Raw genomic sequence first — 17,116 nt, 5'->3', positions numbered from 1 at the left:
GGCAAAAAAAACGTAAAACGAGCATTTTTGGCGAAAAATTTCGCCATATTTGTAAGTGAAAAACAACCTTAAAAAAAATAAAATAAAAAAAAAACAGTGTGGGGGGGGAGGTATTTTTGATTTAGAAAACGTGTGCCAAATTTGAAAAGAATCGGTTGAATATTTTCGGAGCAGTGATTGGCACCGACTTTTAAGAAGTCGTTTCGGGAAAAACGCGTTTGAAAAAATGACTCTGAAAAATTATCGATGCTCCGCATTCGAGGTAGAGTGCCTACAAAGGCTATAACTTTGAGAGTTCTGCTCCGATCCACCTAAAATTTTGACACAACATTCTTGAAATGATTTACTATAAGATGAGTGAAGAAAAAAAATTTCGATTTTGTCCCTTAAATGTTAAAAATAACCGAAATATATATCACTCTAACAAACTCTGAATGCAAGCAATAAAATATTATGTCCCATGTCAACACAATCTGGTATCACTGTAATCCCCACGATCAACAACACACAAAGTTGACTGAATATATTTATGCGGAACAGCGCGTGTTTGTGCCTGTCTCTTTTTGTCGTGTTCGCAGTGAACGGATCGAGCGCATACCAATACGTTCCACAAATGTATCTACGATTCGTCAGCTGCACAAGTCAGAAATCTGGTTTCAGTTTGAACGCGACGAGTAATAAAACAACTTATTTTGCGGATATTGTGGTGTTTTATAGCGGGTTTGTAGTTTTGTTTCTTTATAAAATACAAATTTGTGCCAATTAGTGAATTACTAATTTGAAATTTAATTTAGAAATACGAACGCACACGAATTTAATATTGAAAATATTTTAGAAGATAATCGTGAAGTGAAAATGTTAATTGATATTTGCAGTGCGAGAAGCAGCAAAATAATTCAAGTGCAACAAAATTAAAATACACTTGCTTTGTATTTAGCAGATTGAGAAAGTTGTTATACATATGTACGTTGTGTGTTGCATTGGTAGCAGAAACCGGTGAAAATTCAAAGGTGCAAAAAAAATTTCAGTGAATGCGAAAATAATGTGAAAATTTATGTGAAAAGAGATAGTTCTAAAAACACGAGAGGAAGAAATAAGTTATAACCCATAAATAAGAAAATATAATAAAGTTTATCTGCAACTAATTCTTGAGTGGATTTGGATAATTAATTGATTGATCAAAGGTAAGTTTTTTTTTGTACTATGTTAAATTATAATTTTTAATCTATTTTATTTTATTTTTGTTATTATCGCAACCAAAATTAAATCGAATTGTAAAAAATATATTTTTTTTGTCGTACATTGGTACTGTAGTTTGTGTGGTCTTAACCCTGGACCGGTTATCCTTCTTGAAAACCAGGACATGAATTCTTATTTTCAAGCTTTCTCATATTTTCATGGTTGGTTTTATGTTTAAATAATATGTATTCCATTGTTTTTGTTTTGACTAAAAATTAACTGAACATAAAAATAAAATCCAGTATTTATTTAGCGGCAGGCTAATCAGCTACCCTGTCAGATATCAAAATAGATTAACAAAACCAACGCAAGACTGAGTCTTGTCGAGTTCCTATGCTCTCGAGAGGAGTGCACAGAAAAAAAATATATGTACAACATCCTTAGAATTTGAATTATGAAGGAGGTCAGCGTTGAGATGATGCAAGATGACGCTAATGTACAAAAAATAAAATGATGTTCCAGTGGTGAAATAGAAATAATTGCAGCATAAATAATTTAACCTCCGTTGCGCACCTTTTTTAAAACGTTTGGTTGGGCACCAGGGTCTGGTCTTTTTTCGTCCTATTCGACAAAATGTTATATCCATAAATCGATAGAAAATAAAATTTTAGCAATCTACTTGGAAGCTCAAATCGTTAGCTATAATACAAATATGTCAAATTCACTTCCAAAGTCGAAAAAGTCTGGCCAGACACGGTGCTGTACAATTTGGACCAAATCCTTTTTATTGAATATTTGAATTGCCATTAGATTAAGTTTCGATCGATTTTTTTATGGAATTATTCGGCTTAGTTTGGAAATGTTACAAACCTACCTACATACATATGTTTACTGTTATATTTGCATTGTCATCAATATCATAAAAATGTCAAGTAAGTTTCAGTATAAACACAAATCAAAACTACCTCTAGATGTATTGCATCCTCTATAGGCGCTGCACCTTAATTTCTCTTCTTACCCAGTAGCAAAAAACCAAACTACTCAAAAAATATTTCTACTCTCTGAATTGGAAATTGTTGGAAAATGTCATATGGACCAGTTGCAAAACTACTATCCATTCGGGCGACATGACCCTTTTAGCTTAGGCAGAAGGAGTCCATCAAGTTTCCTCCTTCTGGTAAAGAGGACAATACCGGTTTTGGTGGGGTTTGCCAATAGCCCATTCGCACAGCACCAAGTGTCAATCATATCCAGTATTTTCTGTACTTTTCTACAGATGTTCATAAGCGAAGGGCACGTTATCAAACAGGCAACGTCGTCCGATATGCTTGTGTGTAGACTCCAGCACCATTTAAGGTGGTGAGTAGAGGATCGATCACTATGCCACAGAGCAATGGAGACAGCACACCATCTTGGGGGTAGCCTCTATTAATCCCGGACGACACCAGCAGATCCTACTCCGCCCGCACCGTGACGATTCTTTGGGCTAGCATTGAACGAATCCAATTCACCAGCACCCGGTCTACACCATGTCGGCTGGCAGAGCTGCACATACTGTCGAAAGTGGCATCATTGCGTTGTATTGCTGTAATCTTACACGACTTCTCTCCTTTGGACCTTTCGCTGCCATACACTCTGCGCAATATCGAAACCATTCGGTTACTGATTCTCTGCAACGTGCCCAGTAAAACCGCTGCTTAATCCTCTGCAGCGTTGTTCCCCTTTTCGATTCGTACGACTTCGAGCGGATCCATGGAGAAATTTGTAATTCGTGGTCTCTTTTTAACTTAACTTAACTTATCGTTGGCCGTACAAATATTTGTGGATATGTTTTACGCGTCTGGTCACGTATCAATTCATCTTGCCTTCCTAGGACTCTGCTATAGTATGCGATCACTTTTTCTTTCGCACTTCGCGCACATTTCTTTGTCGTGCCAATCTTTTATTGCTTTTATTTTCTCCTCGTCCGTCTTGTCGCCTTATATCCCTCGATTGTCACCTTATGTTCAAGATATGTGGCTTATGTCTTGAACACACTTTTTCAGATTCAATCGTAATCCAGCGGAGGCGATGCGTTGAAGGTCCTAAAATCTCTCGCAGTATGCACAAATTATATGTACTAAGTCGTACAATAAAATGAGCATTTTTTTAACTCGCTAAAAACTTGATATATGCATGACCAATTCGTGAGCTTACTAGTCATTAACTGGTTCGATGATGATGACAGACTGACTATTGACAATTGACATTTCATATGACATCGCAATGTGAAAAATCCTAGTGGCTAGGATGTATCGCAGGATATGGCACGCGGTTTCCCACAATAAAAATTCCATCACTCAAACTAATTTTTTTATTAAGTAAATAAGTTATTCAAAACAAAATTAGAACTTTAATTTTGCGCCATCATATTCATGCTTTATACAAGCATGATCCCTTATCTTCTCTAACCCACGAAACGGCAGGATCTCGTTGACAATTGTTCATTTTACAGAAAACTAAAATAGTTGAGAATTGATTGCACTGTGGGACCAATTTTTCTGATCCTCAACGGCTTTACTTTTCGTTTGTTTTATTTTTGTGTGTTGCATTTTCAGACTTTTCAGCGCTGTTGTCGTTTTATCAATGTATTATACCTACGTATTTGTTTTGTCGCCATCGGTTCCAGGTGATGCGCAGCTATACACACATAAGGGCAAGTTTTTACATAAATGCTACGGTTTTCTTTGTGTATATGCGCTATGTGTGTGCACATGTTGATTAAGACCCAAAGAAAAGACTTCGCCGCTTTCTTATCGTAAAAATAAAGTATGTACCCACACGTAGCTCTAAACTCATGAGCATGAACATTTTGAATTAGAATATTACACAAAATTTTTTCTTTCCTTCAAATTTTTCGTAGGACGTAATATGATTTCATTTTCAAAAATTAAATATTTCTCAAGCTATTAAATATTGTTATTTATTTATTTTATTTCATCAATTAGTTTTTACACGTTATGGTTATATGCTACTAGACTAAGTCATTTTAAGTAAAAAAAAATTATAGCAGCAATTAAGAATCTTACAACTTTCTTTTACTTTCGGAGAATAGGTCTAACAGACCATCTAACTCTTTAGCGTGCCCAAAACATCTGTTGAGTGGCTCATTTCAAGAGTAGTTGGTTCTACAATGAGGAAAGCGAAATGTTTGACATGCCCTTAGATTTTGTGCCCTCTTCAACGCAGAACTATTATACTATGATTTTCTAATGAAATTTAAGTGCAAATGGGTATGCAAGTATTCTTATTGCTTCTATTAGACTGAAATAAAAAAAACAAAGAAACATAAATGGAAATAATTTTTCAGAATAGCACTGAACCTATAGTAATTTTAGAATTGAGGAGAAGCTCAGCCAGACACCCAATACAGGGTTTAAGCTCCAATTCTATATGCAGGGTGAAAATAAGTGTATACAATATTTTTTAATGAAAAAAATTTATCATTGATAGTAGTTCAAAACAAATTATCAAATTTTAATAGACAATGTTATACTCAGCCAGTTTCGAAGTGGCCACCTTTAGCACGAATACACAAGGTCAAACGTTTCAAAAAATTTTGGGCTATAGGCCGTAGTTCATGTACCGTTATGCGATCCCACTCTCAACGCAACGCTTGCTTCAGGGACTCCAAAGTTTTGTGGCCTTTTGCACAGGCCCTTGCTTCCAAAATCGACCATACGATGTAATCTAGTGGATTCAGATCCGACGAGTAGGGTGTCCATTCTTGGGAAGTAACGAAAGAGGGGAAATTGGCTTTGCACCACTCGTGGGTTGTTTTTGCTCTGTGGGCTGGACTTTGACGATGTTCAACAATGGACAAAGGTCCAGGGACTTCTGTAGATCAATTTCTGTCGTTTTGATGCTTGTGAGCTTGTTCAACGGTAAACAGCTTCTCATCCGTAAAGACGACTTTTTCCCAGCCCGTACCTGCGGCCCGACGTTGCAGCGAGCGACATCTTTCGAGTCTTACTTTCTTGTTTTCATCCGAGAGCAGCTGGCAATTTTGCAGTTTATAAGGCTTAAGTCCAAGTTCCTTTTTTGCTATAAGGCGAACTGATTCACGATTGATGCCTGTCTCACGAGCAATTTTCCTCATCGAGACCATAGAATTTCGTTGAACTCTTGTTTTGAGGATTTTTTGGTTGTTGGAAGTGTTAACAATTCGTTTTCTTCCTCTTCCAGGACGGTCAGCCTCATTACCAAGCTCCTTAAATCGTTTGATTGCACGAGAAACCAATGAACGTGCAATTCCAAACTTCCGTGCTATCTAGAAGTTGCGTGCTCCTAGCTGATGCAGGGCTATAATAGCTGAGCGACTACTTGACATTGTTATACAAAGTATTTAAAAAGGGCTGGAACAGAAACGAATACTTTTTTTGTACTTCAGAACACACGCAACAATCACAAAATAAGACCATTCGCAAAAAAAAATTTTACATTCATCTAATTGCGCCTCCTTAACTAAAAGTAAAGATTATTTTCATCTAATGAATTACTGTTAATAGATATCGTTATGAATTTTTAAACGAAGAATCTTGTGATCATTTCTACATACTTATCTGAATTTTTTGTTTTTAATTATGGCACTATTGAAGTAAATGGACGATATTCCCCTATGCCCTCTACAAATTATTGTTGAATTGTGTCTACATATATGTAACATATATTTACATACATATGTATGTGGTAACCATATGGCTCAAGGTATTTTTGTAAATAAAATATGCTTACATAGAAATACGGGCATATGAATATAGGAATTTATCTTTATTTATATGCTTGCTTCATTATATGTATATTAGGTAATATGGCATATATGTATGTATGTGTGTATATATTATGTATAGGTGTGCAAGTCTACACATGGATTTGCGGAAGAGATACTCAACGTATTGTGGTACCTTTAGGGGTTGGTGAGCCATAAATTTAGTTTCCACCTCTCATTCTCTTTAGATAAAATTCTTTAAAGGGATGCTATTAGACGTTATAAATATATGTATATGCGTATATGTAGTATATGTATATACATACATATGTGCGTATGAACTGTCGTATTTAATGTTTAGGTACCTATTTTCTTATTAAAGGTAACAAAAATGTCTTGCGTGTCTGTTTCTTGCAAATGTATGCGCAAGTGCGAATTGTCAATGGTAATCATGACGATAAATATCAGCATCTGAAACTAAAAGTGTGATCTTGTTATCCATATCGGACATATGACGCTAAATAGAAAGAAATATTTTGTGAAATAATATATGTAGTTCAGAATATTCAGAATGTAGACTCAAACAAAAATATTTACCAATGTTTTTCAGAATTACTCACTTAATATTGTTTGCTTTCACAAATTTCACAAATTTACCATTTTTTTCACACATGACATTAGTGCAAAATGTAAGCGATTTTGAGGTCAGATTCAGAAGAATGCAACTATGATATTTTAGCAGCGTTTAGTTGTTTCAGCACTGCCAAAATTAAGGCGAATACATTTATGTAAAAGAAAGAATTGAAGCCCTTAAAAAATTCAAAAAATTTATTCAATGGCGGAGCAAAGCCATCCATGCATTATTTCGCTCCCCTTAGCAAGTTAAAATACGAATCGGTTCTTTGCACCCGCAGTAAAAAGGCATACTGCTTCTTAAGAGTATTTTTGATAACATTTTTTCGACTTTACTTTAATTTATTTTCTAATGCAGTAATATAGGCAAACTCTATAATTTTTTAACTTGAATTAATCAAATTAAAAAAAAAAAAAACGAAAAAATTTAGTAAATTGGGACGAAGTCAAATTAGAATTCCATTTTTAAAGCTGAAATTTCAAATAAGATATAATACGAATATGTGTTTGAATGAAACCAAAATACAGAAGTGTAAAGCTGAAATTTTCCTAGCAATTTATCGACTAAAAAAGTATGAGTCCAATGAGAATAAGCATTCTTATTATATACCATATTTTTGCCCAAATTTTGTTGCCCATTTGGTTGTCCCAATATTATGTAAGTTATCGATACATCATTGTCGCATTCGCTTTCACTAGAACTAATATCGAAATAGTTGTTTGTAACCAGTGCTTGCAATCATGTAAGGTATGTAGGTAGGTAAGATGGCAAGAGTACCCCAGGTACACTTCAAGTAGCACTTACGTGAGTGCTCAACAGTCTCTTTCTGTGCAGGATCCCCACAGCTTCTGCAATGGGGGTTGTACGGAGCTTCCAAACTTCTCCGCATGAGTACCGATCAGCCAGTAACCAGTGAACACCGCAATGAGTTTGGAAATTGAATGGCGGGGGATTCCCATCACCTTAAGCGTTCTGTTTCTATGGTATTGAGGCCATAGTGTTTTCGAAATATCGCACGATGAGACAGACCTCCATCTGTCTTGCGCTTTTTTTCGAAAGAAATTGTGTAGTTTCCCTTTAACGACGGCCAAGGGGATACCGATGTCTGAGGAGGGGACATCTCGAACCGGTTCTGCCAACCCCTTCCTGGCAAGCTTATCGGCAATTTCATTTCCCTCTATATTCCTGTGTCCAGGAACCCAGATAAGGGAAATGTTTTCTGCACGTTCGAGACGTTTGAGATCCGCCTTACAAGAGTTCACCAGAAGAGAGCTGCAATACGGCGACGGCAGGGCCTTGATCGCAGCTTGGCTATCGGAAAAAATATTAATGTCTCCCTCCCAACAGCGATCCCGAAACATTTTGCATGCCTGCAGGATCGCGAAGACCTCTGCTTGAAAAACGCTGCTTGTTTCCGACAGTTTAAAGGAGACCGAAATGCTGGCTGATTTAGAGTAAACCCCCGCTCCCACTCCAGACTCCATTTTATATTCGTCTGTGAAGACAGAGGTACCTATATCCATACCGACTCTCCCCTCTTTCCAATCTTGCTTGCTCGGAAAGATAGAAGAAATAAAAATTTTGGCTACCCTCAGCCGTTCTGGTCATTTCAGTCTTCTCTTGTGCAGGTGTTAAATTTACCTTTTGAGGCATGTGGGAAAGACCTGAAAGTATTAATATAAAGTTATAACTTTATAAACTCATCATTGTTCGATTTGTTGGTCCAGCTCTCACAAGTAGACTCATACGGCGATCATAGTGACTTTGCACTGGTTTATCTCAATTTGGCCAAACAAAGAGAATTATCTAATCTAATTAGATTAAATTTAGTGCTAAGTTGTATTTTGTTTTTTAATTTAATAAATTTATTAAAAAAAAAAATGAAGTTTTAAACAAAACCAAAAATCCTACGACTAGATTTTTATGCTTTCAAATATTTGAATATGCGAATTTCTTTCTCATCAATCACATTTTTCTTAAGTTATATTAGTCGCTGAATTTGCAAACACATTTTCGAAAAAAAAAAACATTAAAATTTTAGTCTCAGCCATCAGGAGTGCGAAAGCCGCTCACTAATTTTTGGATACTTCGGGAACTATTCATTCGATTGACTTAAATTATTCAGGAAATATTTTAAAAACATTTTATATTACAAAAAAAAATCTTAGAAGGAAATGCAAAACATATCAAGTTTTTGACTTGACAATTTTTTCAGGGTTTGTTCAACTCAAAGACATAATACGACGCATTGCTGATGAAATTGTGTTAGGAAACGAAGCTACTGCCATCTGCCATGAGATTAACATTTATTGGATGTTGCATTTCTTATACAACCTTCATGACTGCACATTTTATTATAAAGTATTAAAAATTAGGGCATGTACTCGTACATTGTATGGAAGAAAAGGCGTAACAGCTCAACGAAAATTTTTTAAAAATCAATTATTTAGTAGTAACTTGAAACTTGCACTCTGTTGTATTAAAATTCAATATTCTATAAAACTATTTACCCAAAAAAATTTTGAAAATTCTGATTAAGAAGTTGAAAGTTTAAATGGAATTTTAGAAAATTTTGTGCAATCTTTGAAACCCTCTCCGTTATATGGTTGTAGTATAAACTATATTTTTATGAGAAATAGTGGGGCGTTTATAATTTTGCAACGCGTAATTTTGTACGAGTGTAGTGGTTAGGTCAAGTGCTCTTCTTAGGTATTTCATAAAATGTATTTAAGCCATGAACAATTTGCTTCACTTGCCGCTACTGATGTGTCCACTGCACTTCAGTTGCTTTGATAAATAAATAACCGTCTAACAGATAGTATTTAAAATTATTAAATAAAAGTACCAATAAAATACTATCACAGATTTTTTTTTATCAGTGACGGAAGCTCATTAAAAGGCGACATACTTGTACATTTTTTCCCACTGCTGTTCAATAATATTTTATATTAATCACCTATGCTTTTATCTGAAAATGCAAGAAAGGGTTAAATTTTTATGCATACCTATGAATATCGCTATGGTAATACGTGAGATTGGCCTTTTTAATACGAGTATCATACCTTCGAAGCATGACGAAAAAATGCAATTTCACGCTCAGTCAATTCATACTCGCGATCATCTCTCACATGCATCTAACATACATACCGCATCGCTTATTTATGATAAGCCGGATCGTTGGATTTTGCATATTCTGTAACTTATCATTTTGTGATTCGTTTGCTATGAAAATGTTCGTGGAATGATGCATGATCCACAATTGATTTAAAGGCCAGACCTATATTAAATATCTCCTTCTCAGATACTTGAGTATATCTTTATAAAGCCTTTTTTATTGCAATTCTTTTCATGGGATACTCTATGTACTCATAACATTTTAGTTTATTATTCGACGTATATATATACTCGTCGAAAAAAATCCACACACACCTTGGGATTATAATGGGCCATAAAACGGCAGGCTAATCATCTACTTTGTTAGAATACTTATTTTGATTACAGTAGTAAATACAAGTAGCCTTGGGCGAATGATTGTAAAGACGTTAGCATCTAATCGCATACGTTGAAGAGGCCTTGTAGAGGCTCTCTGCTCCTCCTAAAAGAACAAAAACAAAACAAAAAGCTGTATATTCAAAAATTTTCGAAAAATTCTGATTCGAAAGTTAGAAATTTTGTTGAAATTTGGCTACTTTTTCCGAATTTCGTACAATGTTTGAAACTTTGACCCAAATAGCTTTTGTTACAAATTGAACTATGTTTTTATTAAAAATTAATTAAAATTAAATTAAAAATCGAATGTCAAAATTTATAATCCCAAAGCGTCCCTCATTTTTTTTTTTCGACGGGTAATTACAAATTTTCATTTTCTCCATTACATGATTTTTAATTTGGAGCTTAGAACGTAGCTACATATCTCTCTAGATAAAATTTAAATTGTTTTTCTTTTTCATTGTTATTCATTTTAAGTTTTTTTCAAACATTGTATCGGTTTTTTTTGCTTCATGACAAATATCGATATTGATAACTATGATTTGAGAGCAGACAATGGTAAACTCTGTTTACATTTCTGTGCAGTAGTATTTTGTAAGTCATCACGAAGTATGTAACACCAGAACAATGCTTCGAAATTGTGGAAATTTACTTTGAAAAAAAAAAAAATAATAATAAATATCTGTTCGCGAAGTTCATAGAGCACTGGTGGCATCATCGGTCCTTATTTCTTTCGAAATGATAAGAGAGATGCCATTATAGGGAACGGTGAATGGCGAGCCAATTCCTGTTTCCAAAAATTCATCACCTGAACATCGATGACATTTGTTTCGAATAAGGGCACCCAACTTGTCATACAGTTCGTTTAATAATCTATTTATTGTCTTTATGTGATTCGTAGCCGCGACAGACTTATGCCGGATATCATATTCAAAAAATAAAAACTATGAAATCATCTACAAGTTATATTAATAAAAACCTCATTCCAACAATATTTCTATTTTGTATATATTATCATTTTAAGTTCTCAAGATTGTAAACAATACCTCAAACATTCAAATATCCGGCGTATGTTGCTCTGCTGTTAAGGGGTTAGGGGTAGTCAGAGGTCCGAAAATATGATGATTTTCAATAATTATTTTTTGCTAGTCAATTGCTTTATTTTACAAAAATAAAAACGTAACATTAACAAATTAAAAATTTCAAAGAAAACAAAAATAGTACTTGTGAAAGTTATCGCTGTTTGTGTTGAGCCCGTTTCTCTGGAAGTCCCTTGAGGTGATCATCACAAGCCATTGGAGATTCATTTAAAATCAATCGGACACGAGAAATTAGTTTTATTAATAAATAATCTTGTGCTTTTTTTCAAAAGTAACAATATGGTGGTTTCAGGAAATATTTTTCAGATTTTCTAGAAAAAAAATCGACAATTTATTAAAAAAAAAAATCCAAATTTTTTGAAAAACAAAATTCCTTCGATCAGGTCTGAGTTTTTATGTTTTTCAAAAACAAACGGGTTTTAAGTTACAGTGATCACCAGATCAAAAACACAATTCTGAGAAAAACGCATTTAAAGTTTTGTTACCGATTGCCGATTAGCCCGAGCGCCCTTTGTTAATTGTTGAATAACTCAAAAAGTATTTGTCGGATTCACTTCAAATTTTCACACAATATTTTTAAGAAAATGCAAAAAAATCAAATTTTTTGAAAATTCTGTCCACCCCTAACCTCTTGAAGAAAAGCATTTTATTCGAACTAAGTCGGAACCTTTGCCAGTAGATATACCTTACTCGTATGTAAAGAAATCAGATACCATTAATTTTCCATCTTTGCTTCCCCACACAAACAGCAATTTGTTTTTAAGAATGTTCTATTTTTTTTTTTTATTTTAATAGCAATAGGAAATAATCGATTTTTTTGAGAATGCAGAGTGATAGCAGACATTTCAAAGTTTTATAGCAAAATGTACTCCAATCGGATGAGTCATCTTTGATTTGTTTGAATAATTTTAGGATTCTTAACGCATTTTATCTCATAGACAGCCTATTCACAAAATGTACGGAATTTATGCAAAAAGAACTTTCTTGCAGCGGTGGACTTCAAAATACAGTAAACTTTGTGCAAATCGGAGAATTCTGTGCTTAGTTATTAGCGTACAGGTGTACAAACTTTAGGACTTCCTTTTTGTGAGTGGTAGCAGGCGAGTGTCTTACCTCGCACCGTCTGTATATCAGTAATGTATGTATGATATAGGTGCTACGATCGATAATTGTAATAAGTTTCGATCGGTAACTCAATATCGATAATCACAATTATTAACAATCTTAAAACGATCCCAGTTTGCTGCGATATGAGAGGAAACTTCGAAACCAGTGAAGCTCGTTATTTTGTATAGGTATAGGTGGATATTTCTTTACACTGCAACTCTGGCCTTACTAATGTCTCCATGACTCTTAAGCTTTAGCAATGCTTATATGCATTTTAAAATTAACGTTTTCCTTCTACAGCGATAATAGGCATTTGCCTAAAGTGATTGGTTCTGACGGCAAACTGCACTTTTCTAAGCAGATTCAATTGTATGCCTTAATTGGTTCTTTGCCATGGCTTACAATTTTTTCACTTCTGAGAGAGTGTTAATTCGTCTAAGTTCTTCAAATTTCATAGTATTGTTTAATTTTTTTCCATTCCTTCGGCACTATTTCCATTCATTCAATACTGCCCCTTTAGAAGCTTATTTTCTACAGAAACTTGCAAATTCGTAATATTTATACACACAGATGTACATAGGCAGGTATGAGCAACAAAAAACAAAACTGTGTACATACATACGAAAAGTAGGTAAATATAATTAATTAACTTACAATAATCCGGAATTATGTCATTGACACCCACACTCAACTACCGGCCTGCTTACCGGCGTAGCCACTGCTTGCCTCTCTGTATATGAAAAATGCAGATGTCCGACCAGCTGCGTGTGTACGACAGTGTGATTATCGGAATAATTTTTTTTTTTTTTATTTAACTACCTACTACTATAATGACTGTGCGCATACCTATGTATGTGCGTACGAGTGCAGCACAAGTTGAAATAATCACGTTTTGGCGTATGATCTACTAAAAAAGAAAGCAAAAAAAGCGAAAGCCGTTTTAAAATCATTCATATGCCGTTAACACACAATCGCTTGCATATACATAGTTATCATTGTATTATATCTTATAGAGTTAATGGGATATTCAAGAGTGTTTAGTAAACCCACATGCAGGGCGCCATTTCGTGGAAATTGGTGGAAACTGCAGCTTAATGCACAGAGGTGTAAATGTTGATCAGTTTCTAGCCTATCCTTTGACAAAGCCGATTAGCAGTTGATAAGAAATGTTGTGTACGAAATAAGAACAAGAGAGTGATGGAGCTATAGAAGCTATAGAGTTGTTTTGCGCCAGCAAATAAAACTGTCAAATATTAGCGCGATTTGAGCCACTTGTAATTTGTTTATTAAACCAAAACTCGATGGTCTATAGAACTGTGTATTCGAAAATGTTCGAAGAAAATCTAGAGAAATTCTTTTTGCGGGAGGATGAGCCAAATTTTCATAAAAAAATTATTAAAACTAAATTAGAAACAAATAAAGTGTTGCCAAAAAGTCTTAGTGCTACAATTATTTAAGGTAGTATATAAAAAGAAGAAGGTTCAGTTCCAGAACGGTTCTCGGCTTAAAAAATCAACACTCAAAAACAGATTCGATTACATGGATGATAGATTTACAAGGATTGGTCTTTAACTGTGGTGAAAAAGAAAATTGTGAGGCGAACTTTAGCTGCCACGTCATTTGGGATATTCGGCAGCCGAATTCTGCACAATCATTTCTCATGTATTCACACACTCCTCCAATCAGTTGTTTTTCAGATTGCAATGAAATGTCACAAGTTGATTTTTTTCGTATATCACCTACACAATCTCAGTTTTTTGTAAATACATCCCTAGTGACATCAGCCCATTAGCTGATTCTGTCATATTCGCTCAGAGCAAAGAATCGGTCTGTTAAAGGGCACACCTCTAGAAATATTTTCACCATGATTGGATTAGATTCCAATCGGCTTTTTCGGTTGTGAATTTCCTAGCCGATTTTTGCTTGCGGAACGCTACAGAAACTGCATTTCTTGATTTTATCTCACTCATTTATATAAGGAGTGTCATAATGAAAAAAAAAAAAATTGTTTTAGATGAATATGCAGGAGTGATCAGGCTGCGATATCTATTAACAGTATCTGATTAGATGAAATTAATGTCTTTACTTTTGCTTAGACAGGCATAAGTAAATCTAAAAGTTTGAAGCTGTTTTTCTTGACATTTTTGTTTTTGGCTTTGAAGAATAGTTCTAAAGTGTCTAAAAGCTTGTGTGAACAATTTATAGGTGCTGCGAGTAATTTCACCACAATTATTTTCCCTGCCATCTCTCTAGGACTAGCACGAGAGAGAAAACTGATGAGTTTCAGATGACTATTGTACAGGAAAAGATCATTAAAGAATGAAAATTGTGTTTGAATATATATAAAGGTAAGCTGTCTAAAGTTTGCGGGTTCGGACTATCATCGAACCGTGTGAAATTTTTAGAAGTACACTTCTGCTGTAAAAACCAAGTTGTTATAGAATCCAGTGGTATATCAAAGAGCTGAAAAACCTTAGAAGTCTGAGGGACAAGCTCTTCAAAAAATTTAATATGCAAACTTATTAATTCACAAACAAAGTGTCTTTATATGGAAATTATGCCACTAAATATGATTTTGAAATTAAATTCACTCCAAAGCTTTTTTGCAATATATTAAGACAAAGAACTCCAGCTCAAGTAATTCGCCAGATGTCTTTCTGCATATGTTCCCGATTTTCTCGCGAATGTTTTTAGTTCCAACTTTGAGCCCGAATTATGTGTGCACTCTCTCTAACACTCACTTATGGTGAATATGATGTTTCGAGAATGAAATCCTCTATGCTAATGAATACCCATGCAGTCGGTATTTTTTCCATTGATAGATAGATTGCTACAAAAATTAAACGAACCACCAATAATTAGCTTACATATTTAGAAAGTTATGAAAAAATAAAAATTAACGAATGACTTGAAAAGCAAATAAAGCAGCTAACGGCCAATAAAATGTTCAGTTCGGCTAAAATGCGTCAGTAATTAGACATTCGCTATTCTTTAAGATGTGTTCAACAACTTTTAGGTCAGGAAAAGATGTTCATTTATCAAAGAGGATTTTTTTTTCTAGTAGTTTTCTACAGTAAATGGCATTCCGTCCTTTTCGGCGACGAGAATAAATTCAGTGTTGGTGCTTAACCCTTTCGCGATATTATTGCCATATGGCAATAGTAAACTTTAAAAGACCGTCAACACTCTCTTGTAAAAAATATCAACCTTTTTGTTACATATTTTCAAAAATTGAAGTTTAATGGTTAAACAGAAATAAAATAAATAATAACCGCCCATTATATATCGGTAATACAACATTTTTAAAGAAAGCCTTCTGGCATATAGGGCAAATGTTTTCAACAATTTTTGAATAAAGTATATAGAAAAATGTTCAACCTGTCATTTGGCATATAAATATTTTTTTGCTAGCAGCTTTAAAAGCTGTACTAATTTTTAAAACTAAGCTTGTTGCCATATGGCAACAAATTTTTCGTAAGGTGTTAACTTGCATTAGATTGCAGAAGAAGATTATTTGCGATTGAAACGAATACACAACATTTGTTGCCATATGGCAACATTAAAAAAAAATCACTTAACAAAAAAAAAAAAAAAATTATTTGTATTGTTATTGGTCCTAAAATAAATACTCAGACAAAAATTTGGATTTTTTGGATGGCGCAATAAAAAGATGTACTGAAAGGGTTAAGGGATCCTATTTAATGGCATGGACAGTGTTTGGCTTTTGTGGAAAGTTTCCAATATGTACTGCAAACCTCAAAATATATTCAAAATACTATTGCAATGTTTTGCGCATTGTGCTAATAGATTTTGGGGACGGTCTTTAGGGTTCAGAATGAATATTTCATGCTTCCAAAGAGAGGAAATAATTTTTTTACATCAAAAGAGCATTTCGGCTCTTAACAGGCTTGCAGTAAAACCTCATATGAAGTCCGCAAAAAACAAGTGGGATATACATACATATTTTCTAAGGGAGTATGTAGCAATGCCAGCCAATTTGGAAAAATGGAATTGTTTGAAAAATTTTCATACATATTTTTATTTTTATTAAAGTCATGCTGCATAGCTTTTTTTTGAAAATATTTGGTTTTAAATGGATTTGATTATCCAGTAAAACAAAGAAATAACTCTCAATTATACAAGGTGGCGCAATTTTGTTTTGGAATAATTTTATTGCGACCAATAATTTTTTGCACCAATAAAAAAAATTGTTGAGTAATGGAAATCTTTATTTTGACCTTTACGCACTCCATTGCTTGCTTGAATGTGTATTGCAGCTAGCTAGTTCTTCTTCTTCTTAATTGGCGCGATAACAGCTTACGCGATTTTGGCCGAGTTTAACAAAGCGCGCCAGTCGTTTCTTTCTCGTGCTAACCGGCGCCAATTGGACACACCAAGTGAAGCCAAGTCCTTCTCCACCTGATCTTTCCAACGCAGAGGAGGCCTTCCTCTTCCTCTGCTACCACCAGCTGGTACCGTATCGAATACTTTCAAAGCCGGAGCGTTTGTATCCATTCGGACGACATGACCCAGCCAACGTAGCCGCTGGATCTTTATTCGCTGCGCTATGTCTATGCCGACATAAAACTCATACAGCTCATCGTTCCATGGCAACGTGCAAAGGTCCAAAAATCTTGCGCAGAATCTTTCTCTCAAACACTCCAAGCGTCGCTTCATCGGATGTTGTCATCGTCCACGCTTCTGCGCCATACGTTAGAACGGGCTTGATGAGAGTCTTGTAGAATGCTAGTTTTGTTCGTCGAGAGAGGACTTTACTACTCAGTTGCCTACTTAGTCCAAAGTAGCACTTGTTGGCAAGAGAGATTATACGTTGGATTTCAAGGCTGACATTGTTATCGG

The 17,116-nt window shown here is 34.7% G+C and overlaps 1 protein-coding gene across 1 annotated transcript in view; it reads left to right on the top strand.

Annotated features, from left to right (window-relative positions):
* Positions 1–656: 656 nt before the first annotated feature.
* LOC128858234 (AF4/FMR2 family member lilli) overlaps positions 657–17,116 on the top strand; it is a 224,593-nt gene continuing 208,133 nt past the window's right edge. The window contains exons 1-2 of the mRNA XM_054094325.1: positions 657–720; positions 795–1,184. The gene's annotated coding sequence lies outside the window, so the exon portion shown is untranslated. The remainder of the gene's footprint in view (positions 721–794; positions 1,185–17,116) is intronic.

This window comes from Anastrepha ludens, chromosome 3, assembly GCF_028408465.1.
Source record: "Anastrepha ludens isolate Willacy chromosome 3, idAnaLude1.1, whole genome shotgun sequence".
NCBI classification, from domain to species: domain Eukaryota; kingdom Metazoa; phylum Arthropoda; class Insecta; order Diptera; family Tephritidae; genus Anastrepha; species Anastrepha ludens.
The sequence above is the reverse complement of the archived record's forward strand: the minus strand, read 5'-3'. Positions and strand labels throughout refer to the sequence as shown.